The sequence below is a fragment of the Panthera leo genome, chromosome B1, assembly GCF_018350215.1.
Source record: "Panthera leo isolate Ple1 chromosome B1, P.leo_Ple1_pat1.1, whole genome shotgun sequence".
Classification (NCBI taxonomy): domain Eukaryota; kingdom Metazoa; phylum Chordata; class Mammalia; order Carnivora; family Felidae; genus Panthera; species Panthera leo.
In genome coordinates this window covers 11,697,854-11,718,790 of record NC_056682.1, presented here as the reverse complement: position 1 = coordinate 11,718,790, position 20,937 = coordinate 11,697,854, and the positions used below count along the sequence as shown (strand labels likewise).

At 38.3% G+C, this 20,937-nt stretch overlaps 1 long non-coding RNA gene across 5 annotated transcripts in view; it reads right to left on the bottom strand.

Annotated features, from left to right (window-relative positions):
• LOC122217350 overlaps window positions 1–20,937 on the bottom strand; it is a 452,982-nt gene that overhangs the window by 184,166 nt on the left and 247,879 nt on the right. For 4 of the 5 annotated variants that reach the window (XR_006201428.1, XR_006201426.1, XR_006201427.1 and 1 more), the window contains exon 4: window positions 15,673–15,887. The exons of the other annotated variant lie outside the window; for it this stretch is intronic. This is a non-coding gene — a long non-coding RNA (uncharacterized LOC122217350). The remainder of the gene's footprint in view (window positions 1–15,672; window positions 15,888–20,937) is intronic. 5 annotated transcript variants of the gene reach the window in all.

The window sequence follows — 20,937 nt, the reverse complement described above, 5'->3', positions numbered from 1 at the left end:
AAGCCATTTTAAGGAAGGGTAAGCAGAGCATCAAATCAAGACAGAAAATTAACCATGAAATGTAATAAAATTGACAGCATCCTGACCTTCATACAGCTGATTTTGGTGAAGTTATTCTTAAGATAGGTCAAAGGAAGGGTGCACCATGACTATAGGTAACCCTCTTAAGGAGTTCTGAGTGTAATTTGGCACCAGGGGAATGAAGTAGGATCTGGTAAGGGACAGGAGATCAAGGGAGAGTTTTCTCATTCAAGATAGGTATTATCACAGTTTCATGTACTGGTGAGAAAAATCCAGTGCAAGAAAAATCAGCATACAATAAGGAAAGAATGTAACTGCTCAGGAATTGTCTTTAGATATAATGGAACGAGGAGACACATAATAGCACGTGTAGGAAGGCAGAGTGCTCATCCAAGGAAAAGGTAGAAGAAAAAAGAATACAGTCAGGGTTTGTTGTGAGTAGAACAAGGTAAACGTTCTTCCTTAATGGCTTCTCTCAGTTTTGTGGGAAGAAAGGTCATCAGCAGATGGGGAAGATGGGGATGAAGAGAGGGATTTATATACTGAGGAAGGAGGTAGAACATAATGGGTACGCCAGTAAAAATATACTGATACAGAAGATCTGCCAAACATTTGAGACTGGAAGTCCTAATTTTAAGGGACAAAAATCATCTTCAGCTCCTTAAGAATTGGCAGAAACGGTCATTGAGTAACCATACGGAATTTTAAACCTTCCAAGTAGAGCACAAGGGTGTGGTGTAAATAGGGCATTCCCTAGGGCATGGAAGTATTCTGGTGTTGTGTAAGAAAGTACATTATCAGATTAAAAGACAGCAGAGTCCCAGGAATAGGAGGTCAGGGTGATGAGGAAGGAACCGAGTATAAGGTCTTTCGGGGGACTGACGTAGACAGTGCTGAGCACACGATGGGCCGGGTCATGGTGTTACCAGAGTTCCTTATAGTGTTGAGACTGTACTTGGGGGGAAGGCAGGTGTGGGGATACGCTAGAGTCTGACTATCGCTGAGCTTTGTCCTTACTACTCTCTACTTCCCAGAGGGAAAGAGCAGAAGAAGTTGGTACTCAAATGATGGATCCTTAGTCTGTGGGATGGAAGCACACCTGAAACCCAGTAACCAAGGGGAACCACAGAAGCACCGTCTGCTGCATTTAACGATCAATTCAAGGAGAGAAGTATTCCAGAGGCTTTCCAACTGTACTACAGAAGCTTGGAGAAAGAAGTTTCCCAGACCTACCCTGTCTGGAAGAAAAACCCAACTCCGGGTCCCCCTCTTACACTTAAACCAGAGTAGCTTTATTCTTGTTTGTACAGCTAATACATTAAGATTGTGCAGGCTTTTTTTTCAGTGTTTTAATATTGAAAACAAGTGCACCAAAAAACAAAAAAACAAAACCACAAAAAAAAAAAAAAAAAAAAAAAACAAAAAACCACCCTTGAAAGTGATGGGAAAAACTGGTTTAGAGCCGACCGATCTTGGAGATGACATACCGAAACATATCGAAGGCTTTATTTAAACATAGAAAGATAAAAAAAATAAAATAAAATAAAAAATAAACACAGAAAAGTCTACTTACAAAGCTCATGTTATTTCCATTGTACTTAAGGTCTATACAGATTCAACTCCCATAGTTATGTACAGGCCAAGGGCAGGCTCCCCAAGATGGGCCCCTTTAGCATAAGAATTATTTTGAGTTGCAAGTAATGAGAACCCAGCAGATGCAGGAAAAGTTCTCTGCCTCCTCCTCAACTAAGTTTCCTAGGCAAGAACAACTTGTACCAGGTAGAGAGCTGTAACAGAGACTTCCCTTTACACAAAAAATGTTATCTGCGTAAGAAGGCAACCTTGTTTTTCAAATCCTCTCCTTGCACCTTGCTGACAGCCTTCTCCCTTTTTATCTTCAGACTCTACTCCTCTCCCTACCTCATGCAAGCTTCATGTTGCCTCACTGGGTTTGGAATCTCCTGTCTGTGTGGATTCCCTATACAGAAGCTTATCAAATTTGGATTTCTCCTGTTCATCTTCTCATGGCAATGTGATTCTAAAACCTACTAGAAGGACCATAGAACAGAGGAAGGTCTTTCTCCCAGACACTTATATTCTACTCTTTCATTGTTTACACTACATTGGTGTATCTGGGCAAAAGTTACACATGATAAATGCATTTGTCATTTCTAGCATAAGGTTAAGCTTTTAAAGAACTTTTCTTAAGATACAAAAATACAATCTTTTTTCTTAGAAAATCCATGCTGTGGGAATTTTTCTGAGTACCAGGAAATCACACTAAAAGTTGATGTGAAACTTAATATTGGTGTCTATGGAGTTAAGAGTCCTGGTGGAGTCCCTCAAAATTCTTGTATTACGCCTACAAAAATATTAATGTTATTAAGTTCCTTAGATCTAGACTGAATAACATTCTTGAGAATAGGGCTGTCTCGTCATCAAGGCGTGATGCCAAAGATTGCTCGATCAGAAGAAACACCTGGATCGTTCTTAAAATGTAAATAGTAATGTCAATTCTTTTTAAGGTAACCACCTTCAGGATATCACCATGAAGTCTGTGAAAGGAGCCAGTTGCTTAACAAGTCACTGGGGGAATACTTTGGAATTGAAGTGCTAACATCACAACAACTAGACACAGTGTAGCATTTATATAAACACCTTGTCAAATAGAAGTCTATTTTTTCCCAGTAGACACAGTGGGGACTCTAGTTCACTCTTGATCATTTTGAATAGAGAAACCAACTAAATAGATTCTAGATTAACAATTTTGGGGAAAATTGCTCTCCTAACACTGGGTCTTACAAAATAATGCCACCATCCTGATGATAGAATTAGGGAGAAAATGAAATAACCAAATAACAAAAATCAGTAGGGAATTAGTGATCAAATCAGCAGGAAATCCACAGAGCTACAAACAACAGTTCAACCAGGGGACTACTTGATAAAGAGAGTCTGGAGGGAGGGGGTAGCAAAGAATAGTGGCCCAGAGCAGCAGGAAAATGGGGAGCCTCAGCAGGAAACAATGCAAGCTGGTGGGGGTCCACTGAAAAGATAATTGAAGCAACAAGCTGAGAGCCCTCTAAGTCGGACAGCAAACTCAAGGAGACAGATGGAGAAGTGCAGCAAGAAGCAACTGAAATACCAAGAAGGAAAAGAGAGCAGACAATCGAATGAAGACACATCAATCTGAGCTGAGCCTTGAATAATTCTTGGTCCTTCTCTAGGACTACAGATGTAACTGCAGCAGCTAGCAAACAATCAGAGCAAACAGACAGCCAGATGTTAGACACTGGGGAAAATACGCATTTGAATGATATGCTAAGACATCTGAAGTCTGAATTACTTGTTTTAATGGTCCATTTAAATGGAGTTCATTCAAAACAAAAACAAACCAGGAATCCAACCAATTATTTTGAGAAACTAACCTTCAGAAGAACATAGTAGCCCATACAATTAATAAATCACGGACACCTGAAGTTTTAGACTTCGTGTTTGGAAGACAAGATTATGTTCGACGAATAGGAGCGCTTGTCTCACAGGTTCTAGGACGTAGCTAACTTCATACACAAGTTGCTGTTGCTCTACAAAATGTGTGAAAACATGCTTGCTGGCACTACGAGACCTGCTTTTCTTAGATTTTAGACATGGAGACACAGGTGGCATCAGATTTATGCCAGGTCAGACTGGAGAAAAAAGTAACCTTAAGGCATCACTCCATTTTCGGGGCTCCCACTACAGAAATTAAACATTATAAAGAGGCAGAAAGGAGTACCTAGGCAAACCCAGCTGAGATTACTTCTCTTTCATAACAATTATGCAGAAATGGAGGTTACCACAAAATACATTGAAGGATTTGGACCCCTTATTCTCAGTGCTGCATTTGGCGTCTCCTCTTTATAATGTTTTCTGACTAGTAAACAGCAAACTCCTATCACTTTCAGCATTGCTACAAAAAACACGTCATTTGAGAGGTTTGAGTACTCTCTTCAATAAGAGTATATAGAAAAGATCCTCATCATTTTAAGGAGTCCCCACCTATATCTTTAACCTTTCTTAGCAGATATTTAACAAGTCTCCGTGTATATACTTACGGACAAAACAATTAAGAAACAGTTAATTAGGGTAAGTTAGCAATGAATGGCAGGCATTTTGTGCAAGTGCAGCAAAGTAATACTTTCAAAAAGTACACATAGCAGATCAGCAAATAGATGTGAAAAAATCATTCCTCAAAGAATATTCATTAGTACATTAGTTGGAGTGTAAAGTAAGTTAATGTCAATTTTACCAGAAACCTTGAAATAGAGAATCCTAGATCCTCCTGAATTCAGATATGACACTGTAAATGGTACCTTAAGATTTAGGAGCAATAAGATAATTTGATGAAAGATTAAACAGTGCATGAAAGAACATCCTTTCTCATAGGATAAACTAATTCCCCAAGAGCGTAAGCTTTTGAGTCATTTGCTTCACATAATCAGAAATGAATTGAGTATAATTTACATGGAGTCTGATCTTTGATTTACATTTACGTTAAGCTTATTTGAATGGATATTTTGAAAGCACGTAAATATCAGATAATGTACAAAGATTAAAATAATCTATGTTCAGTTACCTTGTTAATTTTAATATTTTTATACCTGAAAGAGGAAAGCAGCAGCCTCTTAGCCAATAGGCTGTCCATATCAATCCTAAATGTTACAGTGAAAAATATTAGCACATTAGAGATATTTACTGTAGGTGGGGTTTATGTGAAATCAACAGTTGAATTTCCTTCTCTTCACCTAGGTAGGATTTATAATTAATGCACTTTTAGTATGATTGCACTCTAGCAATGTAAAGGTTTCTCTTCTCCTGGTGCATATTAGACCTACAGTACTGAAGCACAGAGTCCTAGGATAGTCATTTAGGAGACGGGTTTCAGTCAACTCCTGAAGAATGCTTACAGGATTTTATATAAATGTATGTATAATGGTTAAATTACTCTACAGTAACTGTCTCTAAGCATTGCATTAAGACTTTCTCTATTCAGAGGTACACAAATGTTCCAACATTACATGGAGCCAGTTAACACCTAAATTTTAGTTGAACGTGAGCCACCTTTACGCACCCTTAATTCTAAGGCCATTACATAGTATTTTAGTCCTTTGCTTTTCCCTCTCTCCTAGATTTTTGGGGTATCATCAGAATTTGGCTAAGATCATGGGAGTATGTTTGAACCCTGACCATCATATTTCATGAATCAAGCAAGAAAACAGATGCAAGTTGTTGTGTTGGATTTGTTACATCAAGATGAAAGTTACTAAAAAATTGCCCTGCCTGATGAACTTTTAGTCAGCACACACAGTTGTTGGAACAATCATCTGTATTTTACGTGCAGCTAAACATAACATTCTTTATTTTTCCTTATTGTAATGAATTGCTTCTGCGTGTCACTTACAATATCTTGTACATCATGACAACAAGAGGCTGGAAAAAAAAAAAAAACATGAAAGGACAGAGGAAGAGACAGCAGATGTGGCCCTGGAGGAGGGGGAGGGTGTCTGGACGGTGGACGACCATGGGGATTGAATACTGGGGAGAGACAGGTGGGGAGAAGGGACTGAAATGAAAAGCCCCATGTGGGGAATGTAGAGGAGTCTGAATCATCCTCTAAAGTTTTTATTTGAACTTGACTCTCGTTCTGTCATTTCCTGTGGTCTTTAATACATTTAAGATAGGATTTGTCGAATGTTACTTGTCAAATAGCTTGATTTTGTATACACGATTGCATTTATCGTTTATTGTAGGTACTATCTTCATTTTACAAATGAGTTTAGGGATTAGACATTACTTCCAGTGAGTACACCCGATATGAATACTGGCAAAGCACAGAACATTTTTTACTTACATGCAATTAACTATGACTTTCATTGTATCATGGAAGGCATTTTCAGGCTGAAGTTTATAGTATTAAAAAGTATCTTTAAATAGGCTTTTGGGAAAATCCCAAAGAAGGAATCTGCATTCATTATCTGCAAAGGAGATGGTATCTGAGAAGCTTACATTGATACTTTACCATCAAAGTTTATTTTCATCATTGTTGAACCATTTCTTGGAGCCCTGATAAATGTGAAGACAAAGGAACGGGGAGAAAAGGTCTCTGACAATTATTAGCCATGAGCAGTACTTAAGGAGAACCAGATTGTGTATCGGGAGACCTGTCTTGGAATTCCGGCCCTTCCATTTCTTAAATTCTAAGCAAACCCAATAACCTTCTTGAACCTCAACACCCTCCTCTGAAAAAGAGGGTCACACTGTACTATATACCAGCAACAATTTTCAGAGATGCAAAGGATATCCTGCTGCTTCAAGCCAATTGTAAAACTGGAAGTTACTGTAGCCCAGAAACCCCAATTTAATTACCATCCATGTCCTGATCATCCTACCTATTTCTTTGCAAATCCAACCTGCTTTCCTCTTTAGTTTTCATTAGAAATACCTGCACTACATTATCGAACATTCTACTGTATGCCAAAAAGATGGGAAATAAAACACATTGTGTAGTGAACCAGAATAGCTTTTATTTTGATTTCTGTTTCTAACTTTTAAGAAACTGAGCAGTGAACAACATTTTAGAAACTACAAAAGCTTTTAAGCCTCCTGTGGAATGCCTGCTGCTGGAGAAAAGGTCTTTGAATATGTACAAAGGAAAAAACATGATTCTGTGTGCACTCTCCTTGCCTCAGAGCCTAATGGTCATACATATAAAAGCATCAAGAAAAGTTAGCAGGCACATTTTCTAAACTCCTCAGATATATGTTTATGCCACGAACAAGAAGGCAAAATAAATGGATAGAGAACAGAAGTGATAAAATAGACATTTCTACCAGGGCTTGGGGAAAATATAGAGAAACACCTTTTCAAACTCAAATATATTACTTTATTTCTTAAACTTATGAACACTCATAGTCTAAGGTTATTTTCTAACTAACTGCTACAGTAGTTGTATTAGCAATACAATTCTGCCACTATTTTCTCAATACTAAAATCATCCTGAGCCTGAATATCCTAAGTTATTCATTCATTAAAACCAATTCTCTCACACACAGATAAATCTGTTTTGGTGTCAACGTTCAAACTTATGCCCAAGTCTTCCAATGTGTCATCTTAAAAACAAGTACTTATTCAAAGGGGGTTGATTCAATTTTGTCTTGACATCTTTAATAATCCATATAGTCCTTTTTACGTCAATTAATCAAGTGAAACTGGGGTTTCCTGTTCAAAAGCCAACTACTCCTTTGTCCTTTGTTCTTTTACCAAGAGTATGCAATTGTAGACCTACACACCAATTTTGGATCTCATTTGCTTGGCAATCAAATACCAACAACGGATCATGAAGAAGCAACAGAAGGCCCAAGAACCTACAGTGAACTTCCAGTGCATTTAAGTAAGTGTTCTAGAGCTGGGCATATACTGACCATTAATATGGATTCTGCTCTTGAGGATTAAGAAGTGTAATAAACCCAAGTGAAACAAGCACTTAAGCATTACAGAAGGCAAGGAATCTAAGGGAAGCAAATGCGAAGCCCATTTCCTGAGAGCCACTGGCATTACTCACAGGGACACAGAGGTCTTAGCAAGAAACTGCAGGTTAAGAGGATTTATTTCAATTGTTACAGGTGGCATCTATTAACATGCTAAAGATCCAGAGATAAAAGCAAGATAACCAAGGGGATAGAAAGAGAAAACCAGGGAATGGTGGTTTCCTACTGCCAGACAGGTGGATTCAGGCAGGCGTGCCCAGTGCCATGAGGGTAGGACACATCAGATGTCGACATGGAGTAGGGAAAAGGCAAGCCAAAATGAGGGAAAGGAGACAGAAACTTACCGTCAGGGCAGACTATGCAACAGGCTCAGTACAATATGAACAAGAAGCCCCCCGCCCTTTTTTTGTAAGAAGCAGGAAAGAAAAAAATGCTGAATATACTCAATATGTTTCTCTCTTCAGTCTCCCTGTTGACAGGTCCTGATCTTCTCCCCCAGCCTATGTTCCATCAGCTCTTGACTTTCACTTATGAAACACCTCAGATATAATGAATCTCAAGACATGATCTCAGAGTACCAGACCTAAGTGCATGGTCTTTCTGTGCATGAATCCCTCTGCTAGGACACCGGTTATATACCCAGGAAACTGGTGATGCCAACAGTCCTGACACTAAATACCAAAAGCCTAAAATAAGACACCATTAGTTGGAATTCAAGTGTACCCAGAGCAAAGTGTATCTCCAAGTATATAGGGATATCCAGATTGGCATCCCCATAGGACATGAATTCTAATGGCCATTTGATAAACTGTCTAAGTACAAGTGATAAAGGAGTTTCTGGTTTTGTTTGCTAGATGGGAAATGTTATAAACAAAAAACTCCAGAGGGAAAATAGGGTGCTCGTGCAGGAAGAAGCGAATAGGATTTAAGGCCAGTTTGTTTTAACATGGCTACTGGAGATACGTAAAGAGGTTAAAAAGGCTCCTGGAAAGAAGATCTTGATCCTGGTTGTCAGAGAATGCATTTGGCAGTCAAGAACATATAATCAACGGTACAAAAGTAGTGCATGAGTGGGAGCTAAGTTGAACATCCTGTTCTAGAAACTTGTGCCTGTCCAGGATGGTCAGCACAACATTTTTCAGTCTTGAAGAAAAAACGATTGCTCAGTGAATCTTTGCAACTAGTAGAACATCTCTGAGCTAGGTTCTAAACTCAGTCCCTAATTTCTCTTATTAGTGAATGAATACAGGTGCCATGCAAAAAACCAACATGGGGGAGAGATCCAGGGAAGAAGACTCCGTAAGAGGTTTTCACTAGGGTGGCTGAAGAAACAAGGAATCCTAGATAGATACTGAAGCCAAGAGATCAAGTTAAACACTATTTTGCATTTTGCCAGTTTTGATATATAAACCCAGTTGAGCACCCGGATTAACTAATGGATTCATTTAGAATGATAATTCACAGGTTTTATTGATTTTGAGAATCTGAAAGTAGCAGTAATAATTCAAATTCTCTTCCTCATGCTTATTAACATCTAAATTCTGGTTTTCTTGTCTACGTATAAAATATTAACTTGGGGAGCTGTCAGCAGGATACTCTCATGATCATAGCTATTTTCCACAATTTCACATTCTATGTGTGCCTATCCACACACCCCATTCATTCCTTTGGTTTTGACACTGTAGCAATAAACTGATTACCTATAGGTTGATTCATGACTCCTTTATAGCAGGTATGTCTCCAAAAACTGTATTTATAATACTGGCATACATCCATGTATGTTTTGTTAAGGGAGCATAAACATTAACACCCATCTATTTTTAATTTTACACATATTGTTTTATGTTCATATGAAACTATGTATGTGATGTGCATATATACTCATGTATAAAAATTCCATATGCATTTATAGAATTAGGAGGTTCTTTATTTTAAAAACCAGGGTATGAAGTAATGTTCATTTGTCTGCTTTATCATTACATCCATGTCATAGGCTAATTACTGAGAAAGGCACTCTAATGAAATCATGGCTAGTGTATCGTGAATGTTCTCCCTGTAAAACAGCAGGATTTCTTCTATACTGTATGCACCATATAATTACTTCACTTGAATGCAATACTTTAATGAAGACCAGTTTAATTAAATTAAATTTCTCCCTTGTGGTATCTCCATCAAAATGCATCATACCCTCATTATAATATTATCTGTAGGAGTCCAACATTATAAGTGCTATAAGGAGGGTTTATTTTAATGAGGGCAGCAATAATAAACTATCAAGTTACACAATACAATATTGTAACTGAAAGTCTAGTATTAAGTTCACAACATACGCGTTTTAGTTCCTAATTATTTTAGCCTGTTTACATAGCTTTGTTAGAGGCAATGCCATTCAAATAATTGTCTTTTGAGTGATATTTATGACAAGTATCTAAACTGTTGTAATAAAACTTATGTAAGAAATTAAACAATTTCTTTCCATTTCAGTGGTTATTATCGTAGGTTTGTTTTAAACAGTAGTCATTTCTATTTCTAAGAGTTCTGGTTATACCAAAGGTATTGCAACTTAAAGACTTTCAATGCTAAGGGCTCAAGTTGGGTTCAAGATCTTCAACAAAGACCATGCACTAGGTGATTAAGAGGAGTTTAATCTGGTTACTTGTAACTGGTGGGATTTTGAGTGATCCCAATAGCTTATGTCTGGATGATATTTAAAACTGTATCACATTAAATCATAATCAGGTCTTTTAAGTATACTTAACAAGGACAAATAATGGGCCTTCAATCTATGTATTCCTTTAACAAATAATGCTTGAAAAATGTGATTTGTTTTCATTTTCTAGTTTTACAGCTTCATTTTCTTCAAAGAATCCTGGTCCAGATTTCCATTGCACATGGTTTTAGAAACCAAGATACAGTATATAGCAGGCAGAGCTCTAGAACCAGTCTGTCTGTTTACCAGCCTCCCTACCAAGAGCTCAGATTCATCCCAGTTTCCACTTTTTCCTTTCCTGTAGGGGTGCAGTTGGCCATTGAGCTTTAGTGATCATACTACCTATCTCCCCAGTCTGTCCACATCTTCATGTGGACTTCCATTCTCTCAATTCTGGTTGACTGGAATATTGTAGGAGCTCCTTGGTCTTTATGCCTTCAGAATCAGCCCCTTCCACACAAGCCCTCATAGTGCTTCTAGATACCAAAGAGCCTACAGTGTTTTATTCGAAGTTAGACTAACCAAGAGGCAGCCCTACTTTGGGCTCTGCCCTTTAGAGAACCTTAGCCTTTATTTCCTCAAGTCCTATCACTCCCCAAGGTGTAAGGGATACACAAGGCAAACATTATGTGGCGATCCAGAGCCTATTACATCTTTAATCCAAGACCATAATCCGTCACCATCACTGACTCAGCTTCTAAGGCCTCCTTAAATCTCTTCCTCCAGTCGTCCTTCCTAGGCCTGAGAACTGGCCCAGGGGCATCGCCTTGGGGAGAAGGAACACAGAACTTGGGACAGATGGGTAGGCTGAAGTTGTTGGAACTGCGGTGGGAAGGGGACAGACCAAGAGATCTGGGATCTCCTCTTACTGCCATATTATCGTGTGGAACCGAGTTAGCAGAAATCAAGTCCTAAGATATCCATGAGTTACCATTAATTTCTCACTGGTGTGTATATGATTGCTTTGATGAGTCTGAGATATAACTGTGCATGTGTAATTCAGGGAGAGAGCCTAATACTTTGTTTTTAGACCTATCATACAGAGGTGTGTGGTAAAATGTTTCATCAACAGTATCTGTTTGCTTCAAACAAGAGCTTCAAATTTGAGATGACCACACATTGAGTGCAAAAATATTTATAGAAATCTAAGGGTGGATATTAGTTTACCTAACCATCCTAAATTTCAAGCCAATTACTATTGGTAACCATAGGGCTGAGGAGATGCCAAAGTTATATAGCCATTACTAGTAACTAGGTCCAGATATAAATGGAGCCAGTCACTTCAACTACAGCCTTTGTTTGCTTCCTTGTAACATTTTTTTAATAGAAAAGATCATATATTCTATTATGACTTGCCCAGTATATAATTTATCTTCAATAAAGGTTTCAGAATTTGATTCTATATTCTATGATATTTGCTTAAAGAATCTCTAATTCAAGTTTTCCCAAGCAAACAAAACTCCTACTGGAAATTTAGTAAGAAAACAAAGAAAAAGTTCTATGCCTGGACTTCCAGACCTTTGAACAGAAATGAGGAAATACAAATGGAGAACATTTGTAAACTTTGTATTCTTCGTGACATTTTCCATGTGTACATCCATATCCATGCCAATCTTTCTGGAAAGTATGAGCGGGTGCCAAAATTCCTTGTGCATTCAGAGAAATGACTAAACTAAGGACCACCCTGTTTTTGTGTTCTCCTATCTATGCACTTTGATTCCTCAGATTAAGACTCAATTCCATCCTTATGATGCCCTGCCCTGTACACCTGCCTCTACAAAACCCCAGGCTTCTTTCCTTTTGAGCTATTTCTCATTAAAGAACATTCTTCCAATTGCAACGGACTGGATCAATTCCTCTCCTTAGTTACCTGTTACACATAATTTACAACTGCATATTTACTTGCAACTCAAGGTTACTGTTTGTTGTGTGTCAGGGTAAAGAGTCCAATATCATTATTCAATGACTTATAGCTCATTTCTGCAATGACCACAAGGTCCTTCAAAATCAAAAGAAAACTATCAGGTGTTTGTTCCTTTTTGACCACAACAGTTTTGGTGTTGCATATTCCCTTTCTCAAGGGCAACCCTATCCTTTTAAAAAATGCTCATTTAGTCTACTTCACTGTTTAATAAAGTAACCACTAGTTACATGTTGTTATACAAGCTTAAATTCTCTGGAACTTAAAATTTCATTCCTCAGCTGCACTAGACCCCCTTCATGTCCTTAAGAGCCATATGTGGCTAGTGACCACCATACTGGAGATGCAGATACGGAGTTCCAAGTTTGCAGAAAATGCTCACTGAAAGTGATGGTAGAGTGCTTCTGGTACTCAAAACTATTAGGGCATATATTAAGCAAAAGGTACCACGCAAAGAGAAATACATTGATAAACTACCCAGCTGTATCCTCACATTTTGATTCCTTTCAGAAATAGTTTTCTGTACCCTAGTTCTTTAGTTGAGGAATTTAGACGGCATGATCCCTTCCAAGTCAAAGATTCTTACCTTCAACATGGACTTTTAGAGTAATACTAGTGATAATACCAAACATAAACTCAGAAGTTTAAAGGCATCTTCACCTACTCAAAATAAATAAATAAATAAATAAATAAATAAATAAATAAATAATAGAAATATCAACAGCTGCAGCAGGAAATATTTGGTCTTAACAGAGGTTAATTCTGATTAGAGCTATAGGGAAGAGACCTGTCAACTGGGGCATGAGGAATGGGTGGCATCTTGACAATGGGAGCAGAAACAAGACAGTCATGAAAAATAAAAGCAAAACAAAGAAACAGTGAGAAGTACAACAAGTACTGAAAGATTTCTGTGGCTGAAACCTGTACAAAAGAAGTAGGATGTGTAAGAAATGTGTGTGTTGGGGGGCGGGCTGCAGCAGTTTGTAAGAGAACACTGAACTCGTAAGTAGGTATTTGGAATGCTACCTCAGGCCAAGGAAATACTGTTCTGTACCTTCTGAGACCAGCTTTATCTACAGTTTGAGCGAAAAGACAGGGTAAGTAAAAAAAAAAAAAAAACGACACACACACAAAAAAACAAACAAAACCAAGCCCATTACATGGTTTTGTAACTAGGACCTAAAATAAAGTTCCAGCAATAAATAGGAATGGTGAGGACTTTCTGAAGGCTATTTCTGGACCCCAAGTACCAGAATTGGCAAGTAATTGAGAAAAATCAAGGACCGTTTCATAAAGTCTCAAATAATACCACCAAGTAGAACTTCAATATATTATCATTCTCCAGTGAAAGCGTTCTTTACTGCCAAATGACTCTATGTGGTACAGGCAATTAAACATGCTAGCAGAAGCCAAGAATAGGTAATAGGATCAATTGTAAATTCTCTACTTTTCCTAATGACTCAACTTGACTTCCACCAACATTTATTGACTTCCTGCTCTCTATGGTTCTCTAATTGTCTTGGGAGTCACAACAGATGAATGACAGAGTTCCTAACCTCAGAAAATGTTTTATGGCTGAGATAAACATTAGCATGTAATAAAACGTATTCAAACAGTCTGCTAAGGCCAAACCACATCTGGAGTGCTCTCCGAGCACCGACGACCAGCATCTCACCCATCATGGAGCTTCGGCATTTGTTTTGTGGAAGAAGCGGGGTCTATTTTGCTGGACTTCTCTTCAGTGGGTAACGTGAGAAAACCCTATTTGTAAGAGAGCTAATAGTTCGTGTATTCCAGTAACAAAAAAAAAAAATGGGCTAACACCTGCATTTATTGGATAGTGAGAAATGCTTAAAAAGGCACCCATAGGGATCCGGGGAGGAAACCCTATGTAGACCGCTGGCTTTTCTGTAGAACATGGTAAAGCTTCAACCACTGATCGAAAGATTAATTTTAAATAAGTTACTCTAGGGGTGCCTCAGTGGCTCAGTGGGTTAAGTGTCTGACTTCACCTTAGGTCATGTTCCCATGGTTTTGGAGTTCAAGCCTCATGTTGGGCTCCGCAACAACAGTGCAAACCTGCTTTGGATTCTATCTCTCTCTCTTCCCCTCCCGTGCTCACTCACACTCACTCTCAAAAAAAACACACTAAAAAAACCCCAAAAAACAAAAAAATAAAAACTCTAGCTTCAATATGGAAGACAAGGGTTTGAGCCACTAGGTAGCTAAGCCACTAGTATAAATCCAAGGGTATGGACTATTTTGGGTTACTTAACATGTATTGTGTTGGTTTGGTCTCCTTGAAATAAACTGCTGGTGTTCAGTGCACTACGGTACCACAGACTTCAGAATTCTTGTAGCTCTCAGAGAAGTGTGAACTCTTGTTAGACCTTACATACCTCCATTCTTCATGTTGGGAAACATACACTCATGCGCTTTTCATCAGTTTCTCATGGTATCAGTGGTCTTGCCTAATGGACTTGGTCCGATGTCATCTACTTCTGAGCATTTTATAATGTGCCTTTTTAGAAAGTTGTTCTTTTTTGCACCGTTTCTATTTAACACCCTACTGTATCTGTCCATAGACCGCCTCATCATGTGTTTGCCACACAAAATGGCAAAGTTAGTTGTTTCTCTACAACCCAGTTGTGTTGGTTCAAGCCTCTCCACCTCTCTACTGTGCCTACTTTGAAGCCATACTTAGCACAAGCCCATCTTAACAAACATGAACTAGATACAGATATTTTTATCAAAATGTTTCATGGGGTATCAGAGAAAAAGAGTCATTTATCTACACAGCAGAAACTCAATCAAATTCCCCACAAGACGTCTGTATATCCCCCCTAAAGCTTTTCTCCATGGCTTGGTGCATTATTGCAACTCTCTTCTTTCACACAACGTCTAAAAATCATTTCTATTACCTTGAACTACTCAGTATCTGCCTTTAGTTAGTACATACCACTCAGCCAAAAATTAAGTAGTTTAGTAAATACAATACCAAACCATCTGCTATTCAAGCATGTGCCTCAAGGCATCACCCACACAAAACAGGTCCTTCAACGGGGAGGTGAGGAACATTCTGCTTCTCCTAATCTCCACATCTTATAATATAGACAGATTTGTTCCTTATTCAAATTACTAGACAATTTAGTGAACACACAACTGAAATTCTTCCTGATAGTATTGTTTTCCAAGAGAAATCTATTCCTGTTTAGGATGACCAGACATGAATTTCTGTTTCAACAGTGAAATGCTAACAGTTTTTCAATAGGAACGTAAAGATACCTAAAGAGAAATAATTAGAAATCATGATGCCAGATTGCTTTACAATTACCACTGTGCTCCCAAGTTCCTTGCAAGCTCTTCAATTATACCAACTCCAATTCCAACTCCGGACTTGCTTTTTTCATCATGCTTGCATCTCCCAGAGACAAAGTGCAAGGTAATTGTTACTTTTGTTTTTCATATTTTTATTTATTCATTTTTTTGCCTCTTACCTCTCCCCCTTGAGAGCATCCTTTAGACTATCTTAACCACTGTCGATTTTCAGACACAGAATGTTCTCTTTGCCTTGGATTTCAAACCTCATTTTAACTGGTTGTAGTCTGTAGATGTTTGTGCAGCTCCCTTAAGTTTGGGGTTGTTTTAATGTCTCTTTTAATGCTTCCTCTCTCGTTCCTTGAATTATTCTTGGTCTTGGTCATTTTCCGTTCTAAATAAATTTTGAAAACCAAAGAGGTAAACAAAGGTGACAATAATACTAACAATGTACAGTAGAGAAGAAGTGCAAGCCTCAGCACTTAGGGGTCTTTATTCAGAATCCCTGAAATCCATTTCAGGCTTTACTAGTAGACAGAGTTCTACTTCAACTAACATACCAAGTGAAATTTTTGAAATATGACATTTATTTTGCCATTTATTTTTAACAGAAGTGTTCTTATTTAACATGTACTCAGGCACACCTGTAATAAAGAGCTAGGATCCAAGATCATTAGTTCAACTGGGTCTTTTTAAGTACACAAGATTAAAATAGGGCCTCAATTCTCAAGGGGCTCCCACATCAGTGTTAGAAATAAGCCCAACACATCTGTAGTCTTCCCTGAACTGGGTTGGTGAGGAAAAGGTGAAGTTGTCAGAAGTAACCAGAAATAAAGCTTCAAGCAAACACTGGGTAAGTTCAATTTTCTATGTGGATTAACATTTTGAAGTCTTGTAGCAAGCGTGTGTTACATGGGACCTTGAGTCCTTGTTCTGGTCTTAACATTTCACAGAGCTGCCTGATTCTACAGAAGTCCACTGTTTCTTATCAGGATCAGCGTTTTAGGGTTACACAATTTCCATCTGAGTAAATCTAGAGCCAGGTGAAAATAGTATCAGAACCACAAATGATTCATCACAAAGAATCAATCCTGGAAGACTGCCTACTCTGCATATATTAAAAATGTACAGCCAACTACATATGTACGGTAAAAGAAAGTATGTGCTAATTATACCTGGGATCAATTAACTAAGGGTTCAGTGATACTAATACCCAAGCTTCCCTATTTCAATGATCGTTCCTCCTATCACAAGAGTACATGTGATACAGGAACACTTAGAGGTTTCATCTTTGTTTGGAGGCTCTGGGCCTCTATCTGAAGAGCGCTCTCATTCCTAGTCCAATCCACAGGGAGGATCTTCTGGAGGTTAAGGGCTGTGGCCTTCCACCTCTAGCCAAAGAAATACACCCATGTGCTTTAGATCTGCTAGGAAGGTTTGCTTAAGTTAGATTTCAGCATAGTGTTTTCTATTACATAACTTTTTGTAATAGAGCAATTCCATTAAGAATATGTACAAGTTGAAAAGTCTGTATCTTGTCCTTTGCTGCACTTTCAAAGCCAACAGAGGGACTGTGGTGTGCAGACAAGTCTCACCAGGGTTGTGGAATTTGTTCACCTCTCCCCAGAGGAGGACCATGAACGAGGCAGTTGGTAAGTATTTGTTTACTCCCACCAGAGACACGAGGCCAAACCAGGCTGTGTATAGGAAAACCAACCAGGCTCCTGGACTGGCACTTAAGATTCAAACACAGAGTTCTTTTCTGGCATTTTTTTCATGGTTCTCTCCATCCCCAGGGCATGCTGATTATTCATACTCATCAACCACTGCCAAATGGTGCAACCCCAAGGGAAATGGGCCAGACCCAAATCCCTGCTGTTTTAATCGAAGTTAAAGTGCAAAATTTGTAACATACCCTAGGCACCTACAGTTTGTAAACCGGTCTTTGGCAATATGAAGATGCCGGTAAACTCAAGTGAACGACCAGATGCTGCAAGCCTCCAGAAACGGAACTTACTGGGGCATTTAGGGATCTGAGACAGAAAGTATACGCCATGGAAGCAAACCACTAGCTTAGGGGATTTTTAGCCCATCATTAGAGGACACCAATACCTCCTCTAAAGTGAGCAGGAATGGAGATTCTCCAAGACAGAGCCTTTACCTGGGAACACCGGCTTTCTGTCTGGTGCATCAGCCTGCAAGGATCAGTATTGGTTTCTCTGAGACCTCTCATTAGGAATACTTCAGTGAGCAGGGAAGGGATTCTGGGTATCTGGCATAGCCCTACATGAAGGCAAAGGGTAGAGTCCAGGCACAGAAAGGAAAAAAAAAAAAATTCTAGGAAAAAGCTCCTTGAGTGTTCAAGAAGTTAGAAGCAGTTTAAAATAGCAAGGGAAATAAATTAGCCTAAGTACTAGACATCTTTTAAAGTCTGGGAAAGATTTTAGGCTTCATTTATTTAGTTCTTTAAGGAGAATTACCAGCAGATGGAATTAAGAAATTCAAGAAGAAGCTACAAGAAACAGTAGAGAAACATAAAACAGATCTAAAGTTGAAACGTAGAAGGAAAACAATTGACACATGACTTATTGGACAGCAGCACTAGATAATAGAAGCGGGTGAATATTAAGATACGGAAGTCCAACGTAACTATTTCTCAATTAATATCTACAAATGAAAGCTCTACATATAGCCACGTTATTGTAAATAAACTCAAATCTAAGACCGCACATTCATTTTCTGATGGGAGAGTTCAACTCAGTGGTTCCCAGACTTAAGTATAAAGAGCCCGAGACAATACTGGTCACATGGTAGACAAACTGTATCTGCTTAACTTCATAGTTTGATTTCTTCACGTATTAATTTCAAATAAAAATACTCTGACTCCTTTCCCAAAGAGAAGCTTGTAAGTTAAATATCAACTTTGTATTGAAAAAATAAGACCATAGGGTAATTAAATTGAAATACACACGCTTATGAAACAAAGTCTGCATCCATGTGCAAAAAACTTTATAAACAGACATGCTTAGATAGGACTATTAAAACAAAGTCCGCCATTTATTCCAATTTCACCTTTTCATGTACTTCATTTGGGGAGCTAGCTTTTTGGTCAGTTGGCACTTGAAATATTGCAACTAGGACACTAACAGGTCCTTACACACAATTTGCTCATCACTGTATTTAAAATAGTCACTTCCACCTAGTACAGCGGTCAGCAACGTGTAACCCATGAAGCCAAAGACACCATCCAACTGTCGAGGAGTACTGTCTCGTTGGGACACAGAACACTAGCTGTCGACATCTCTGTCTTGTCCTGCTTCGCCACTACAATGGCATAGTTGAGTAATTCCAACACCAACTATATGCCCCCAAGTTTAAGGTGTCACTATTAGCCTCTCCAGTCAAGAAGTTTGTGAACTGCTGACAAAAATTTTAACATTTAAGTCGCTTTTAAGGAAGCCATAAAAATGGAGCGATTTTCACCTTATCACTTGGGAGTTTATTCTGTTATTACCAACATTCATTAAGCTGTTAATTCTAAATACCATTTCATTAAATGTTTTTGCTCTCTGATGAAATCACTTAGGCTTCTCCGATAGGTCAGAACGTTTTACTTTATGGCACAAAGCTGTTGGTCTTAGATTTTTGCAAATCACTATGTTTTTAGGACTTGTAGGGGCCTAATCCTAATTTAGAATCATTTTCTGTAGAGGATTACAGTCATTTTCTTGAGTAAATCTGACCAAGAGAATATGGAAGCACACAGACATAAATGTATTCAAACATTTTTTTTTTTTTGTCCTTTAATTTCTTAGGAAATGATTAGGTTTGTGCTCACAACTCTTGTGAAGGGCCTCTCAGAACTTCTATGAGGACACTCCTTACATGGAATCTAAAGCCAGTTATTTTGTGCTAAATCCCACTCCAGTATCTCTGAGAAGAGAGCTCTAAGAGGGTCCTACGTATTCACAGATACAATTCAAACTCAGAAAAATAGCCAACCTTAAAAATTAAAGGTATAGAAATAAAAGGCATTCTTGCTATTCTTACTGGACAGTGATGAATAAATATTGCCCTAGATTCTCTAAATAAAATGGTGAGAAATTCAGGGTATTCTGAAAATATATTTTTTCTAGTAAAAAGAAATAAGTACAGAGAATATTAACAACTTAGTAAAAGGATATCGACATATAATCTCACTTCTTTATAGATAGAAAACTCTACACAAAGTTTTCCATTGTAATTTAAAGTTCAGGGCAAGCAGAACATGATTTTATTCAGTTACCTTCTCACTGCATCAAGTGTTGGGCAAATAATCTTATCATTCAGTTTTTAACCAGTAAATGAGTAAACGGGTAAGTGCATGGGTGGGTATTTGGGTAAGAGAAATTTTAATCGTATTTAACGTGGTTTCCTTTTACTTATTTTTTAATGTTTTATTCATGTTTTGAGTGATAGAGACAGAGTGTGAGCAGGGGAGGGGCAGAGAGAGAGGGAGACACAGACTCCGAAGGAGGCTCCAGGCTCTGAGTGGTATGCACAGAGCTTGATGTGGGGCTCACACTCACTGCCAGTGAGATCATGACCTGAGCCAAAGTCGGATGCTTAACTGACTGAGCCACATACCCACCCCTCCTTTGACTTTTCAAGAACCGTTGGTGGTCCCAGCATAGATTCCAGGGACCAGGATATTTTCTGCTTTAAATTGACATTAAAGAATTTCAACCACTGCCTCAGGTTTTGCATTAAGTTCACTGTCAAGTGAGATTTTCCGAATTCCTGAACATATTTTTTTTATAGCTGCAACATTTGTCATTATATCGTTTAACCTATAATAAGGACATGAAGATTAGAAACAGTTTTACTGGTCAGTAAAAAGACCCTACAAAGATTTTTATTCTATTTACCTTTTGTTCTTACCTATTTACCTTTTTTTTTCTATTTACCCTTACCCTACAAGGATTTTTATTCTATTTACAAAGTCATTACAGGTTTCAGTTTGTAGGTAATACATACTGGTGGCTAAGAGCATGGAATCCTGAATGAGAACTGGGTATGATTTTTTACTTTATTTACTCCGTATGTAACTCCAAGAACATACCAGTATCTCCATTTCCAAGTTACTTACAGGCAGAAGGCTCCTTTATGGAGTAGTTACAAGGACTCAAGGAGATGAAGAAAAGAAATATGAAGACGAGAGGATAGAAGGAAAGGAGGAAAAACAAAGGTACTCAAAAGAAGAGAGCAGCCCTGGAAACAGATGAAGAATGACCATCCAGTGAAAAACTAGTTGCAGCCTTCCCGATACTTCTGTGTCACTAAAGAAATGCCTTCAACTGCCTTAGAGGTCTAGTATTTGTTGTCATTAAGTCAACATTGAACATTAAAATTCATCATGGGGGGTCTTTGGAGCTTAATTTCTAGGACTGCTGGATAGAATACTG